Source organism: Gigantopelta aegis, chromosome 8 (genome assembly GCF_016097555.1).
Source record: "Gigantopelta aegis isolate Gae_Host chromosome 8, Gae_host_genome, whole genome shotgun sequence".
In the NCBI taxonomy this organism is placed as follows: Eukaryota; Metazoa; Mollusca; class Gastropoda; order Neomphalida; family Peltospiridae; genus Gigantopelta; species Gigantopelta aegis.
The window spans coordinates 60,734,897-60,749,327 of NC_054706.1; the positions used below are offsets into that span (position 1 = coordinate 60,734,897).

The following is a 14,431-nucleotide window of genomic DNA, read 5'->3' on the forward strand; positions in this document are numbered from 1 at the left end:
CATTGCCACCGATTCTTACATATATTCTAATCTTAGATGTATCTTTTGTATTTGTGTATCAATTAATGTTTGTATTAGGACAGTGAATCAAATGTTCATACTCGGCATTGTACATTTCTGAAAAATAACTTGTGCGCACTCCTTTATCATCATTTGTAACTCCACACTTGAACAAACTGTTAATTTATATTCGCATTTTACATATTGTACATAGCTTCATCGATGTCTTTGAGTGACATCTCATTACCACTCTTTGAGTACATGTTCCAAGTTCGTTAGGCGGTTGTGTCGTGTGGTGTAGAATTCAAGCTGCTTGTACATAATGGTGCTATATTGTATTACCAGCAGAAAATAACATTATTGTATATTATGAATTTGTGTGTTACTTTTATTAGTATGTGTGTGTGGTAACAGTCTAACAGTATATTTATTGCTACAACCTTTTAAATCATGCTTAATTTATTTGTCATTATAGTGAACTGGCCAGCTTTTTTTTTTTACTAGTATATTAGTCATAGTGAAGTGAAGAGTCCATTGCAAAGGGCATATATTATAGAATACTAAATTAATGTCAGTTAAGTATTGTTTGTTACAATAAGATGTTTCAAAACTTATCTAATAAGCTAAAGTTAATTTGTATATGGTTGTTTTTTTAAAAACGTGACATAAATGGTATCTAATGGGTATGAAAGATGTACTCTTTAATTCTTTAGCACTTGAACAGTTAACTTCTACATCAAAATTAGCTGTTTTGGTAGTGTTAATTTCAATGGGCAGTTTGGCTTTGATATGTAGGTCATCACCATGGAGCAGCCAGTCATGTCTTTAATTTGATCACCAACATATTTGAAACACCACACATTTTACACAGTGTTTTCTTCATTGTTACCCAAGAAACTCTGCACTTTTTGTTCAAACGTTTATTCACAAATTCAGCCACACTTGTGTTTATAACTAGACAAATAATCCTTCTGATACAGTAGTTTCAACGATTTGGTGGGTTTGCCACTACATTGCTTTTTTGTGCTATTACACCAATGTCATAAATGGAAAGGGAGCAGGATTTTAGCTACTTTGATTTGGTGAAACCAATCTTACCATACAGAGCAGAGACACAATACATAGAGGATAATAAAGGAGTTACCAGTTATTATCAAATTTATGTCCCGAGTGAAATAATTTTCAGTTGTCACGAGCTTTAGCGAGTGACAAATTAAAATTATTTCATGAGGGACATAAATTTGATAACTGGTGCCGAGTTTGTTATTCTATTTATTACCGGAGCTATTTTCTCTCTAAAAGCCTTTATTTTCGACACACACATGCACATACATGTATAGAAACGATATACACCACTTTACGCACTGTTCTGAGTATTTCTATAACTTTGTAATTTAATCACGTTCATAGATAATTTTCAAAAACAAAAGTTCTCTTTATTCTGGTACAAAATCTATAATGAATTGCATTAAAATGACATTTTGTTATAAATTTAACACCAAAATCAGACAGCCGTAAATGCAAACTCTTTAAACTACATGACGTCATTGTGTGCGTTTGCCAAATCGTGATGACGTCATATTTAGTACCGACAAGGTCATTGGTTTGTAAGCGTCAAATTATCCAATAGTATTGTTCGTTAGGCCAATGCATGATAATTTCTCAGTGAGAAATTATGATTTTTATTTTCCCCGTTATGAGTGCCTGCTGGGGTAATAAATAATGGTCTGTGAGTACTGGTTTACTCCTGTACTGAAACTCAGTTGACAGAACTGTCTTAGTTTTAACCCTTATGTCAGTTCATTGTGCTATCAGTTCTATGTAGATTGCCTGGTCAAAAGTGTGTCACAGGGTTTAAAGGGTTGAATATCAGCAAAATAAACCAAGACAGTTGATGAATTAAACTAAATTAATGTATGCTGAATTACATGTAGTATCCACATATAAAATCCATTCATCCTACTATGTAGATGTTGGGATCATGGGGGTTTGTTTTTTGGGGGGGTGTCTGTTTTATGTTTTTTTGGTTACAATACTGTAATGTTTTCCACCGGCATCTTTGGTGTGTATTATAAACCATTTGTGACCACATAAAAAACCTGTATTATGTGAACTGGTTAAGTGACAAAGGATAGAATCTCAAAGTTAGTGCAATATTTGTAGTAATTTTCTTTCCTTCTCCATTTTATTTAATTTTTCTATTTTTTTAGCTCTCTTTTGTTGATTTCTTTATTCTTCTGTCCTTTGCTGGGGTGTTGTTAGACACCCATTCATTCTTCCCTTTCTTTATTTGTTCTCTCTCTGTGACTTTCCTACTATGGCTTTCTCTCTCCGTGTGTGTGTGTGTGTCTTTCCTCTCTCTCTCTCTCTCTCTCTCTCTCTCCTTCTCTCTCTCTCCTCTCTCTCTCTCTCTCTCTCTCTCTCTCTCTCTCTCTTTTTCTCTCTCTCTCTCTCTGTGTGTGTGTGTTTGAAGGAACTGTGGTTTTTAAAAATGAATGTGACAGGAATATAATTATTGTCAAAGATTTTTCTTAATGCATCGAAGTATTGAAAAAAGTGACATATTTGTATTCATCATCTTAGTAATAAAATGTTTGTTTTGTGATATTGTGAATAGACATCAAATGACATATACTTGTACTGTGTAATCAATAATACATTTTGTAACTGAGATAAACTTATTGATAGATCAGTGTGTGTGTGTGCGCGCGTGCGTGTGCATACTTGCAAGTGTGTATGCATGTGTATACTTTAATTGTGACAAATTATTAATAATGTTATTACTGTTTTCTGTTCAATTGTGTATTGAAACCATTGTAATATACATGATACTTAATAGTCAAGTATTAATGTGTGTTTTTGCACATTTAATACACTTTTGGTACTAATATTTTTAGAAAGAGTTAGGATTTTTTTTTTTTTTTTTTTTTTTTTTTTTTTTTTTTTTTTTTGGACAGTTTGGTATATCTTAGAACAACTGAAGTGTATCTTCTTTATTTTGAAGAAGATTGAAATAATTGCTCAAAAGTAAATGGCAAAAATACAATTATATTCATATGTACATGTGAACCTAGTACATACTGTTATAGACATATACACAGTTTATTAGGTCCAATTTTATTTTCTTAAAGTAAATTTCACATACATGTAGAATGTTAATATAAATCTCACATGAGGATTCGTAACATAAAATGTTTTATTAATAAAAGGCAACTCATAACAAAATATATAAACCGATGGAAAAAATAAGGGATCACAAAATTAGTAACTACAAACAGGTTCTGCAACCAAAACTCTCATTCTGTAGTACATGTATAAGACGTTGACAGTGTTACTGGAATTCAGTCTGACATTAGCGACATTGAACAGCACATTATAACTGTGTGAAATACAGACATTACCAAGCTAGAAGAGAATTAAATTTGGGATACTATTCCATGTGTTCCCTTAATTCTTTATATCAGTATATATTCTGTTTTTAAAGAATCTTGGTTAATGTGGGTGTGGTCTTTGCACAGTATTGTATGATTTTTAAAAATATGAAAATCAAAAACTACCTAGTATGTAAAGAAAAACCCACCAAAAGTATTAGAGTTTATACAAGTACATGTGGCTGTTTGTAAGGTCTTCGATGTTTGTTATTTTAACTCGGTTATTAATACTTCTTCTTTTTTAACAGCAGGTAAATATACTGGTTTATTATATAACATTTAGTGAAATATCTTAAAATATCAGTGAAATAAAAGTGTTATCAGTCACTCAGTGACGATAACAAATTTTTGAGTGAAAATTTCACTCTAAAATGTGTTATTGTCACTGTAGAAAATGTCATCTTCACTGTAAGAAAGCCGGAACTATTTTGCTGCTGGCATTTTAAAAATAAAGGTAAATTGCCAAAAGTTATATAATAAATAGAAAATTTCATGTTTTTTTGTCAAATATGATTTATATCTCATTTCGTGAAGTTTGCAATTATATCACACTCATTGCACAAGTGCAACTCATGAGATATGATTGCAAATTTCACTCGAAGAGATATAAATCATATTTGACAAAAAACATGAAATATCCTCTATATCTTCTATCTAATTTTGGATGGTGCATATAAAAGATCCCTTACTACTAATCGAAAAAAGTAGCCCATGAAGTGGCGACAGTGGGTTCCCTCTCTCTATATCTGTGTGGTCTGACACTATATAACCGTAAATAAAATGTGTTGAGTGTGTTATAAATTAAAACATTTCCTTCTGTCTGATTTTTGTTTGCAATATTTAATCATTAAATTATAAATTATATCCAGTATAAGTTTAATCAACTTCGTACATTATTAATAAAAAAGAAATAAATAATAATCTGAATTTAATCAAAGTTTTAATTTGCACCCAAATATCTGTTCTTTAAGTATGAAGTATGACAAAACTCTTAATTACATTACATTAGATATAATTTAATGTACAAGTATACAAGTTATCAATGTAATTTTGTTTTTATTGTAACCAAAATAGTTGGTGGGGGAGAGAAGATGGCAATGCTTTTAAAATTTTGTGGGCCTTAATTGTTAATTTAAATATTTTGTAATAATTTTGCAAATTGTATGTTTCTGTGGTTTGTATGTGTGTTACATAGAAATAATATAGTTAGTGTTATATAGTGTATATTTCAGTCATTTTGTGCTTGTGATTTATTTGTTGAAATGTGTATGTACACACCCACAGACGTAAATTTGCCATGAAAAAATCAAAAACTAAACCAGCATACCTTTTTGATAATGAAATAAAAAAATTTAAATACGAATAAATTGCTCAATGACATCCTATAGTACAGATGTAGTTATTAGAATACTGGGTCCCGTTTTACAAAGTGATCGTAGCGCAAAGATCATTTAAGTCCGTAACTACCTTATGCACTTAAGATAATCATAGCACTAGGATCACTTTGTAAAATGAGGTCCTGCTTTGTAAATACATAAGAGTTTTGATACTGCATTTTTTGTTTTATCCAGAAACTGTATACTGAAATCTGGTTCACACAGAATGCAACATTCCCCAAACAGCTCAGTAAAAAAATTATTGTTTTAATATGTTTTGTCTGTGTCAGCTTCAATACTGTTTCTAGCTTCCATGTTTTAAAGATCTTCTGCTTTTAATCCATATAGTTTATGGTTTCTGAGGAGCATATGTAATATGAATGGGGGGGGGGGGGGGGGGGGATAAGGGTTATATTTGCCAGGTGTTATCATTCTGCATAAGACCTTCATACTCTATGATTAGGGAGATTTTGAACATAGCACTGATGGAAATGTGACACGTTTTTTCTGGAATTCTATATTCCAAGAACTGTTCCTGCCACTGTTCTTTGATGAAAATCTTATGGGTTTTTTTTTCTTCTACATATAAACATCTTGGGGGGGGGGGGGGGGGGGGGGGGGGGGGGGGGGGGGGGGGGGGGGGGGGGGGGGGGTGCAGGTGTTTGAAAAAAACCCATTATGAAAAAATTATAATCATGTTGATTACTAAAGTCATTTGAGTTTGTAATTAGATCTGTCGACATTTCTTCATTGCTTGCTATGGATGTGAACTATTTGTGTAGTTATCTTAACATTTGTAAACATTTCTTCAGAATTGTGATGTTATTTTATATTTTTGCACAGTATTTTATCATTAGATACAAATGAAATTTGGTATAAAGTTTTACACGTGTGTCTTTATAACCAGCTTTGTAAAACAAACAAAAAACCAAAAAAAAAACCCACCAAGATTTAAGTCCCTTGTCTAGATTAGAATTTATGCTCTCAGGATTGATCACAAATCAAATTTCAGTTGGAGTGTAACTTACTTGTGTATCATAGTAATCCATCAGGAGAATTATTTTTTATTAAATTAGCATTGATAATGTGTTGGGACATAGCTTCTCCTTTATAAACTCAGTAGTTGCTTATTAAACAATGTTAAACATACATTCTGGTGTTACTCTGCTTCAATTGTTTTTTTTTTTGTTTTTTGTTTTTTTAATAAATCTTCATCTGAAGCATATGAAGGTGTAGTTTAAAATGAAATTAATGCATTTATATACAATTGGAACCTGTGAATTTACCTTCCAAAAAAATCGTGGATGTTAAATTGGGTGTATCATGGCTTCCAAACATCTTGGTCCGAATTTACTAAGCCTGTTTTTCTTCGACGCAGGTGTTTAAGCCTTGTAACTGTATGTATTGCACGCATGTAGGACGTAAATAGGCTTTGTGAATTTGGTCCCTTGTTTCTTTTCCACCAGAATTCTAGTACTAGTATCCAATATAGATATGCTGTACAGGGCCCCGTTCCACGAAGCGAGCTTAGCCCAAAGATCACCGTAACTGCACAGTTGGGATATGCACTTAAGGTGATCTTAGCGCTAAGATCGCTTTGTGGAACGGGGCCCAGGGGCCTAATTCACAAAAGTCTCTTAGGCCCTGCTAGACAACAAGTTTTTTAGCATTGTACTGCGAGATCGCAAAGTTGCGAGAATTTAGTGAATTAGGCCCCAGGCTTACAGCCCTCCTTTCATTTGTACATCTGTGTGTTGTATTTGTAAATATTTCTAAATACATGTATTTTCTGTACATATCTGAATGTGTTGTCAAAAGAGCAGTAAACGTGGCTCAAATTACACGTGTGTCTTTGTTGTTTACTTCAATTGTACTTTATATAATATGTAGAATACATCTTTACTTGGTTAACAAGCGTCCATTCTAGAATGGTTTTCAGCAGTGTTAAAAAAAAAAAACGTAGCTCGCCTACGGTGAGGTCACAATCAATGGCCTTGATTTGTTTCCTGTCCCAACCAGGTACATTAAACCTCCTGTCTGGCAAAGTACACACACGAGATACCATTTTGATTTCTTTGTAGGCGTGATCACATTTTATTTTAGTCTTGACACTATGGAAAGAAATAGCTAGACTGACCATATTTAGAGTTTTCTGAAGAACAACTCTGAAACCGTTCAAAATGACTCCACGAAACGTACATATCAGTCTGGTGTGGTTTCCATTTCATTAAGCCAGACTGGTAGGTAGTGGGTTCGTATCTCACTTGAGGCATTGGGGGATTTTTCATGCCAGTACCGGCTTCACGGGTGCGATTATGGGGGTGTCTCTGGAGTGTATGACCCCACATGGGGGATGATTACCCGGCATACACTGCAGGTTCTGTGTACTCCGGGCTTGAGTGATACCGAGATGGTTCAACTGACCGCAAGCGTGGAGTACGGCCCTGTCAAGTAGTCCCATACCGAAATGGAAATACTGCGACTTCACCATTCAGCTCATCATCATCCATGTCTAATGTCCAACAACAAAAAAAGAACTCCGTCGTCTTGTTATGAAAGGTTTAAAGTTGTTTTGTTTAACGACGACAGTAGAGCGCATTGATTTTTTAATCATCGGCAAATGGTTGTCAAACATTTGGTAATCTGACATAGTCTTATAGAGGAAACCCGCTATATTTTTCCATTAGCAGCAAGGGATCATTAAATATGCACCACCTCACAGACAGGATAGTACAGCCTTTGACATACTTGTCGTTGTGCACTGGTTGGAATGAGAAATAGCCCAATGTGCCAACTGACGGGGATTGATCTTGGATCGACCACGCATCAGGCGAGCGCTTTTCCACTGGGCTACATCCCGCCACACGTTTTGTTATGAATGCAGATTATATTAACAATATTTGCATCAGGCCCCGTGCTTATAAATCTTAATGTCTAGACTTTAAAAAATTCCAGACTTTAATGTCATGGCAACGGCATTCAAATAGCATTACGTTTAAGTCTGGACTTTATTAAAGTCTAGACTTTTTAGTAGTTTTATAAGCACGGGCCCAGCTGAAGAACTGGCCGCGGCATGTGTCATGTGCACTCGTTTTATTTAAGTTGTTTCAAGCCGCAAATAGGCGTAGAAATTATGAACAAAACAAAAACTGTTTCAACACTTTTAATTTTCTTTCATTCTGTTATTGGATATAATTAGAACAATACTCGATTAACTGATGTTTGTGAAAACTTTAAACCCAGTTAACTTAAGTGTTGTTTCAAAAAGCGTATTTGCGTCATATCGATTATCCATTCATTCAATCACTCATTTATTGATTCGATTATTTATTCATTCGTTATTTGTTTCAGTTATTCACTCATTCATTCATTCATTCATTCATTCATTCGTCTATTTATTACTGTTTACTACATTCAGCTCAATATTTCCACAGCACTTGGGATTGGAACTGATGTTAATGGAAAAATGTTGCGGGTTTCCTTTTAAGAAGACCACGTGTCAAAATTAGCAAATGTTTAACATCCAATAGTTAGTTTTTGTTATCGACACCTCTAGAGCATATTGATTTATTAATCATCGGTTATTGGACATCCAATAGACGATGTGACACCAATAGCCGATGTGACACCAATGGCCGATGTGACACCAATAGCCGATGTGTATTTTTGTGCTGAGGTGTTAACATTCATTCATTCATTCCAACAGACGATGATTAAGAAAATCAATGAGATATTCTTGTGTCGTTAAACAAAACAAACTTTAACTTTAAAAAAACAAAGATGAAAGAGAGGGGGAAAAGAAGAAAAAAATCACCGAAATAAAATGTAGGGTTAGGTTAAATCAATGTTTTCCACATGTTTACGAAAAAAGACATGTCATCAATACGTCGGTAGAGGCTATATGCACTTCAGGAGTGTAACGAAGCTAATGCTTGATTGTCGGGTCGGATCGTCTTGCCAGGGAGAAATTCTTCAACACTTTGGCACAACTCCCGACTGTTTTGGAACTCTTGAAGAACATCCGTTTGGCCAGACCGTGACATGTTGCTTCCGGTTACACGAAAGTACCTTTCATATTTCTAAAGAATGGGTTTTTTTTTCTTCTTCGTGGAACCACGTGGAGAGGCATGCGTGTATTCATCGCTGTACGGTCTTGGATTCAAATCGCCCATTTTGTTGTGACCTCGAAAAATGGTAAGTTATTATGTTACTGGCTATAATTTGAAGATATTAATATAGAGTACCAATTAATTCATATGAAATCTTGAGAATCGTCCTTTTCAGGGGTGGATCCAGGAAATATTTTATGGAAAGGGCACTGAAAAATTCAAAGCAAAAAGCTGGCATTTGTGCTCTAAGAAGTGTTGTTAAACAAAACAAACTTCTTCACTCCTCTTTTTTTTTTTCAAAGCGAGTTCTGCACTAACTTATTTCTCGTTCCATTGCAGTTTTATACACGATCCAGATAGATGTTCTGCCTATATCAAAGAAAATTAATGTAAATATCCCTTGCTGCTATTTGAAAGCAGTAGTATGTATGTATGTATGTATGTATATGTGTGTATGTATGTATGTGTATATGTATATATGTGTGTATGTATATGTGTGTGTGTGTATGTGTATATGTATGTATATATGTATGTATGTATGTATGTATGTATACATGTATGTATGTATGTATGTATATATGTGTGTATGTATGCGTGTATGTATATATATATATATATATATATATATATATATATGTGTGTGTGTATGTATATATGTGTGTATGTATGTATGTATGTGTGTATGTATATATGTATGTATATATGTGTATATGTGTGTATGTATATATGTGTGTATGTATATATCTATGTATGTGTGTATGTATGTATGTATGTATGTATGTATACGTATAGCGTTTGTTGTTTTCTACCACTCGTTCGTTCCGATTCGATGATATTTGAAACATCACGTGGGCTGTCTTTTGGACAATTCTGTTCTGTTGATGTATTTATGCAGGAATGCTATAGCAGAATAAAAACAACATCAAAAGGAAGTCTTTATCAATATTTATTAAACGAATGTAAGTTACAAACCTATTGGAAAAAACCTATAGCAATGATTTATTTAAAATAATTAGCATAGATTAGAGTATGTGACAAAAAGTTAAATGTAAAATTTGGTAGATATAAAAATGTTGAAAAAAACACAAAGGCTATGTACAGTTTGTAATTCCAATGAAATCGAAGATGAATTCCATTTTATACTGCAGTGTCAGAGATATAATGATATGAGACAAAAATTAAGTAAAGCGTATTATTATAGACGATCTAGTGCTTTTGGGGATTTTGGGGTTTTTTTGTTTTGTTTAAGCTAATTCAACTACTAACTACTGAAAACATTAAAGAGCTCAATAACCTTAGGAAATATTTAATTCGGGCAAATAATTTAAGAAATAATTTGATTTAATCTAGTTTTATATTGTATAGTTATATTTGTTTTGTGTTTTTGACATTTACCATATTATGTAAAAATCACTTCCAGCATTATACTGTACATATTATATATAAATTATACATGTATTTATTATGTATGCTGATGAGTTGTAAAATATTAATCATTCATTATTATTCATGATTATTAAGTGTAATTACGTATACATTCGATGCATATTTAATTCATTGTTATTACGTGTAATTGCTTATAAGATATTCGATGTTGAGGTAATTAAATTAGTTTAATATGCGACGATTTAAAACGGAATAATGAAGTGACTTGTTTACAATAATTAATTGTTCATCCCAAGATCTAGACAGCCAGAATTAGCACGTTTCAGATCTAACAGTCGTCGAGTGAAATAGCAGAAAAGCTTACGTTAATGTTGTTGGGTGGGTTTTTGTTTTGTTTGTTTAATGACACAACTAGAGCACATTGATTTATTAATAATCGGCTATTGGATGTCAAACATTTGGTAATTTTCATATATAGTCTTAGAGAGGAAACCCGCTACATTTTTCCATTTAGTAGCAAGGAATCGTTTATATGCACCATCCCAGAGACAGGATAGCACATATCACGACCGTTGATTTATCAGTCGTGGTGCACTGGCTGGAACGAGAAATAGCCCAATGGGCTCACCGACGGGGATCGATTCCAGTGGTTAGGCCATCGGTCTACAGGCTGGTAGGTACTGGGTTCGGATCCCAGTCGAGGCATGGGATTTTTAATCCAGATACCGACTCCAAACCCTGAGTGAGTGCTCCGCAAGGCTCAATGGGTAGGTGTAAACCGCTTGCACCGACCAGTGATCCATAACTGGCTCAACAAAGGCCATGGTTTGTGCTATCCTGCCTGTAGGAAGCACAAATAAAAGATCCCTTGCTGCTAATCGGAAAGAGTAGCCCATGTAGTGGCGACAGCGGGTTTCCTCTCAAAATCTGTGTGGTCCTTAACCATATGTCTGACGCCATATAACCGTAAATAAAATGTGTTGAGTGCGTCGTTAAATAAAACATTTCTTTCTTTCCTTTCGATTCCAGACCGATCGCGCATCAAGCGAGTGCTTTACCACTGGGTTACGTCCAGCCCCTGGCAGAAAAGCTTATTTAAAATGTTCACAAATGCTACTTAGACCATTTACCATTACAGAAAATCTGATGAGCATGTCTTCGGTTCATTAAGTAGCTTTTGTGCCCTTATGTTATTAATATTAGTGATTATTTATACATATGCACCCCAACCCAGATGCGACCGTGTTGGCACTTTACTGTGAGATAGGAAGGTTAACGATTTTTAAAGGTAAAATTACATCTTTATCCTAAAAATGCAGTGTTTACAATGAAATTATTCATTTCTCCGGTCGTGCTGTTTTGTGTCGTATCGCTTCATGCGACCCACCCCACCTCCAAGTTTAAAATGACCCACGATGGGCCTGATTATACAAATGTTGGATAGATAACCTAGGCAGGCCTGTAGAAACCGGGGGTAGGCATATACCCTACCCCCCCCCCCCCCCCCACCCCAAATTAAAAAAAAAAAATACACATACACACACATGAGGATGAAAATGTACGGTTTTTAGTACTCTATATAAATGAAGATAATAATCTGCCTTGTACCCCTACCCACTAGAGACTGTTGCCCCTTCACATGATAGTGTGCCCTCCCCCTTCCCCCTACAGACAGACACACTCCAGACATCATTCCTATGGGCCTGCTAGAACAAGCCGCCAACGTATTTTCCTCTACATGTCTTTATATATATATATATATATATATATATATATATATATATATATATATATATATATAATTTTAAAAGTTTCGAGAAAGTGAGGGTTTTCCCCCCGTTTTTGTCGTCTTTCTTTTTCCTTTCCCTTTAAGTGGGAATACATTCCAAATTAATGTAAACCGTCGCCAGTTAGAAAAAGGGAAACGAAACAAGACTGACGAACAACGTCAAAAGCGGCAGACAACCAATTTTGTCGTGTGTACTTTGTTGTTATCCGACAATTTCCTAACCTACGCGCAGAATGCGAAAATATATTAACACTGTCGGGTGAATTTTTTTTTCGATGCTCATATCCAGTGAGAACAAGTTTAAAAGAAAATATGAAGAAAAAAACAAACCACGCAATAAAATACTCACCCCATCCCTAATTAGTCTAGTATGGGAGATATGCTGGCTAATTATTGAAAATTTACCTGATAAAAAGGATGTTAATCTACCTGTGTCGGGGCCTTCTCGCGAGTCAATATAGACACTGAGAACCTAGCAAATACTCGAGCGTATTTAATGTAAATAGCGGAACGTTCATCTCGATGGAGCCTTGGGTAAATATAACTTCAAAGAAGCTGTATGTATTAGAGTCTTAATTGCACGCATCCACTCCAATTTCAGACGGGATGACTCGCAGTCAGTCAAAAGGTAAAGAAAAACCAGCGACTGTTGTATTAGAGTCGCGGATGTAACTCCATTATGTACATTATATGTAGAAACCTTTCTGGGGTTTTTTTCTCTGGGATAAGTTAATTGGCTTAAAACATCTAAGTCGTTCAGGAAGAAAGGAAATGTTTTATTTAACGACGCACTCAACACATGTTATTTATGGTTATATGGCGTCGGACATATGGACCACACAGATATTGAGAGAGGAAACCCTCTGTCGCCACTTCATGGGCTACTCTTTTCGATTAGCAACAAGGGATATTTTGTATGCACCATCCCACAGACAGGATAGTACATACCACGGCCTTTGTTACACCAGTTGTGGAGCACTGACAGGAACGAGAAATAGCCCAATGGGCCCACCGACGGGGATTGATCCTGGACCGACCACGCATCAAGCGAACGCTTTACCACTAGGCTACGTCCCACCCACCCCAACCCTTTCCTGTCCCGAGAGGGGCGGAGGAACCGGCTGCACCCATGACAGGCGTGCGCTACAACTGCTTGCTCTGAATATGCACGTTAAACACTCTGACCTGACCTTCAGAGGCAGTCCTTACCTGTCTTGGACATTGGACAGAATTTTCTGGCGAAGTCAGAGGTTGTGCCCACAACAGGCGTGCTTGAACAGTTCTCTGATGATGGAAACATGCCAAAATTTACCCACATCCACAGAGCCAGTCCAATAGCCGATCGATCTCGGTGGTGTCACAGTTAAGCCATTGGAGATAAAAAGGCTCTGTAGGTACTGGGTTCGCATCCCTCTACCGGCTCCCATGGCCATAGCGTGTTTTAACGATTCAGTTGGTCGGTGTAAGGCAACTACACCAACTTCTTTCTCACTAACCACTAACCACGAATTCTCTGTCCTGGACAGACATACCAGATAGCTGAGGTGTGTACCCAGGACTTGAACCTTAACTGACATGGAAATAACTATAAATGAAAGCAATGGCCCTGGAGAGGCAGCCCGGTTTGCTAGGTTTTATCCCAGGATGGCGTGCTTGAAACTTAGTTGGATATAGGCACGTCAAATATATATATATATATATTTCTTTTTAAAGTAAATAAAACCCAAATTTATACATTTTTTTTGAAGATACTTTCACAAAGCGTAATATATATATATATATATATATATATATATATATATATATATATATATATATATATATATATATATATACATACAATTCGTTTATTGTAATTGTGCGAACAAGCTGCCAGTTTCTGAAGGAGGAAATCAAGTTACTTTCTGTGATTGGGTTACTAGTAGTGATGTTCCAATGATCGATTATAATCGAAAATTGATCGGATTGTCTCTTACGATGTGATGATCGATTATAAAAATTCATAATCGATTGTGTGGGAAAATGTTAACTGTAACTGTTCCTCCAGTTTTGATGATAACATTGATGTAAATGTACAGTGGTTTGGGTTTGTTTTCATGTGCACATAAAGAATAATTAATATTAAATAGTTATTAAAGGTAAAATTGGTCATTTGCAGGGTGCACACGATAATAGGTGCATGTCCCTTATAATTCAAACCTTTCTTATGACCATACATTTCTAACCGATTGTCTAATCGAAAGTTGATCGGTTGGTGCCAACCGATTATAACCGATGATCGATGATGAAATCCCAACCGATTCCCATCACTAGTTACTAGACAGAAATCAAATTACGTAT

The 14,431-nt window shown here is 35.1% G+C and overlaps 1 protein-coding gene across 2 annotated transcripts in view; it reads left to right on the forward strand.

The window, feature by feature from the left end:
- The first annotated feature begins 8,876 nt into the window (after window positions 1-8,876).
- The window catches only part of LOC121380006 (MAM and LDL-receptor class A domain-containing protein 1-like), a 55,949-nt gene continuing 50,394 nt past the window's right edge, over window positions 8,877-14,431 (forward strand). For both annotated transcript variants that reach the window (XM_041508712.1, XM_041508713.1), the window contains exon 1: window positions 8,877-9,001. The gene's annotated coding sequence lies outside the window, so the exon portion shown is untranslated. The remainder of the gene's footprint in view (window positions 9,002-14,431) is intronic.